Raw genomic sequence first — 3608 nt, 5'->3', positions numbered from 1 at the left:
GACTATGCAGCTAACCGGCTTTTGCCCTTCAAAGACAATAAAGGAGAACAAAGCATCTCGCAAAGATAGCGTACAAGATGTGCGAGAAAGAGAACTCTCTTACGAAGGAACAGACAATGTGGCCAGCAGTGATGGAAAGCCTTATCCATTGTGGCGTAAAAGAGTATACTAGTATTACTCTCGAAGCTATCCTGCTCCTCCTCCTCCAAGAAGACGAACTCTGCCTCTCGATTTCTGGTCTCGAGGAACTGGTTAAGAAGGACAAGAGACTGGCTACCCTTGTTAAAGTTTAAGACTAAGAAGCGGAAGCGATGGGTAAATAGCAAGCGACGCCTGAACCAGGGTTTCGATAGGTTGGCTCGGATGTGGCAGAATGTCGGCATATCCTATTGGCTATACCCTTGTTATAGCGTAACACTATGATTGAGTACAGGAAATTCTCTTTCTTTTTCCCCTTTCTACTCCTACTTCTTCAAGATACCTCTGGACTTTTACGCTATTGTCGTCTATCTACTATATTTTCGTCCTCCTTCTCGTCCTCCCTAGGAGTAGGAAGCTCCCGGCTCGAATCCTCCTCCCAGCCCGATACCTCTTCCGGGACCCCTACGCGATCGAGCGCACGGCTACGCCAGCGCTATAGGACGACACTCAACGCGCCATCGAGTCCAACACTAGGTCGACGCCGACGACAACCTGACGTTAGGCGGCGTAGAACGAGACGGCCGAGTCCAGTAGAAGAGGAACTAGATAGTTCCCTTATTCTCCCTGTCGAGCCTGATTATGTAGGAGAGTAGGATATCAAGTCAAATTGCTAGCTATAGAGGCTTAGGTATAAGGACAACTTTGAGCGTTGGTACGAGGTACGGTAGTGGAATTATACCGGAAAGCGCCTTAAAAAGCGGAACGGTCGTACTATGTTCGATCGGTCCCCAATTACCTAGGGGAGTGAGTCTCGGACATCTTGGGTATAGGATTTCCTAGAGGAGGGAATGCTTCAAGAAGATGCGACGCCTAAAGTCGTATACAGATGCTGTGACGCTGTACTAAAACACCCAGCACTAAATACTAGTACAACATCTGTCGAGAAGCATCTCGACTCCTCGAACTGCTAGGAGAAACAAGATGAGCGAGGGTTTACAAAGGAGATGTTTACGGCCGCGAAGCATCGATAGGTAAGTACTAACTAACGCCGACTATACCTGCCGACCACGTCTGCCGACCACGTCTAGCTACTTATACTAAGACGATATTTCTAGACTGTTAGCAATCTACGGTGGACAAGGGACCTAGGCTACACACCAGACGATTTCCCGCGCCTATGCTTTGAGATGATTGTCGACAACGGTCTACCATTCCAGTTCTTTGAACGACCCTCGGTGAAACAGACTTATATGGCACTACTTCCGGGACAGGTCGAGACAATTCCGTTCAAATGCGCGTCGACATACCGAAGGATACTCGATACTAAGGTTATAGACTCCGCCGACTCCCTTAAAGCCCGTCTCGCTGGAAGATTCAAGATGGCTATCGCGTGTAATGGTTGGCAATCCAGGACTATGAAAACCTCATTCCTAACTATACGGGTCTACTGGATTGACGACCAATGGACTTGGCACGAAGGGATGCTTGGTTTCCCTTATATTACTAGCCGTCATACTGGTGATCATCTTGCGGAGATACTATTCGAGATCTTACAAGAGTTCGAGATTGAGCGGCGATTGACTGCTATTACGTGCGACAACGCCTCCAACAATAAGACGCTACACAATGCGATGTAAGGACACTTGCTATACTGTTATTACTCTCCTCTAATATTCTATAGTGTTTCAGCGATTGATACTTGTCAAGAGAGGTACGGTATAACGGTTACTAAGCCACCAACGAGCTTGGAGCAGCTACCTCTCTATCCAGGTACGGAGACTAGTCCCGAATCAGAGATAGGAGAGGAAGAGGAGGAGGCAATTGCGGAGTGTGATCGAGGTAGCCGTCCGGAGCGATTTCCCTACTTTGCCTATACTGCTCAACTTCCCCTAAAGGCCTTTTTCGACCGCCTAGGGCTTTGTCCTACGAACGACCTTTCCGAATTCTAGGATCACGACAAGGATAGAAAGATATTACAGAGAAGAAGAGTCCAGAGCAAGCAAATCAGCCGTCCTCAAGCTGATAGTATGCCCTATCTTCTTTTGAAGGTAAGATTAGTGTCTACGCCTAATAAACTATGAACCCTTCTACCTCGAAAGTATAGTCGACTCGCGTGGTCGGCAATTATGGTCGGCAGTTCGTTACTCTAGCTAATCTTGATCTCTAGATCCGGAAGCTTTGCGTCTTTATTAACTCGAGCTCCTAAAGGTTCGAACAGTTTATCGACCTCCAGAAAGAGATGCTTCAAAAGAAGCAGCCATTTGCAAAGCACCGTCGGTGGAAAGGCGTTCAAGATCGTATCCTAAGGGTCGTTCAAGACGTGAAGACAAGGTGGTCCTCAACAACGTTAATGCTCGATCGCTTTAGCAGACTCCAAGTGGTTATTGAATCTTATATCGAGCGACTTGACCTGGGTGAAGACATAGGCATCGATTCCGAAGAATGGCAAAGGGTAGAGTACCTTATCGACCTTACGAAACCATTTGCAGCGGCGACAGCGGTGATTGGAACTACGAAAGGTCCGACGATTCACCTTGTCCTCGCATACTACAACAAGCTTTTCGATATTCTGGAGGAGGCGATAAAGCGACTCAAGAATAAGCGGATACCCTGGAAGAAGGATGTCTTTCAGGCATGCGAGGCTGCTTGGGCTAAGCTAGAGAAATATTATCGAGATACCTGGGATCGATTTGGCGATTACTACGGTATTAGCGTCCTCCTTACCCCCTGCCTTAAGCGGAAGTTCTAGGTACGCGATGACTTTGGGGATGAAAGTTACCGCGCGTATTACGAGGGTAAGCTAAGGGCAGAGTAGGAGAAGAGCTATCGTTCATTATCGAGTACCTCTACCCAGCAGGGCCGTTTTGGAAGGAGTCGGCACAAAGGCTATATCGACTTTACTCTTGGTAGGAGTACAGAGTCTTCTCAAAGTCAAAGACGCAGCACTAACGAGGATAACGAGCTCGCCGACTATTTGGACGCTGATATGGATGAAGGGGATCCATTCGAGGTACTAAAGACGTAGTCTTCAATAGAGTCTAAGTACCCTACTCTCGCATTGATGGCGCGGGATATTCTCTGCATTCCTGCCGCCGGAGTTGGGTGTAAGCGCGATTTCAGTATCGCTCGACACCAAAGTCGTTTCAATCGCCAATACACCGCAGCAACATTCTCTGGATTGATGGTATCTCGTTTTCGCTATCGGGACGATGAGTACGATGCTAGAGTTCTTATCGCCCAGGAGGCTACAGAGGTTTCCCAAGCGCTTCTTAGTACTCTAACTTCACAGGAGATCCTTAGTGAAGACCGAGAGCAGACGAAAGATCTTATGGAACGGATCAGTGACTTAGATGCGATTAGCGATGACGAGGGTGATGTAGTAGAGGAGCCAAGGCGATCAGTACGCCTAAGCTTCAAGCTTGCGCAAGAGTGCCTCCGGGATGCTACGAGACGATTATAGGGAGATT

Source organism: Sphaerulina musiva, assembly GCF_000320565.1.
Source record: "Sphaerulina musiva SO2202 unplaced genomic scaffold SEPMUscaffold_2, whole genome shotgun sequence".
Classification (NCBI taxonomy): domain Eukaryota; kingdom Fungi; phylum Ascomycota; class Dothideomycetes; order Mycosphaerellales; family Mycosphaerellaceae; genus Sphaerulina; species Sphaerulina musiva.
The sequence above is the reverse complement of the archived record's forward strand: the minus strand, read 5'-3'. Positions refer to the sequence as shown.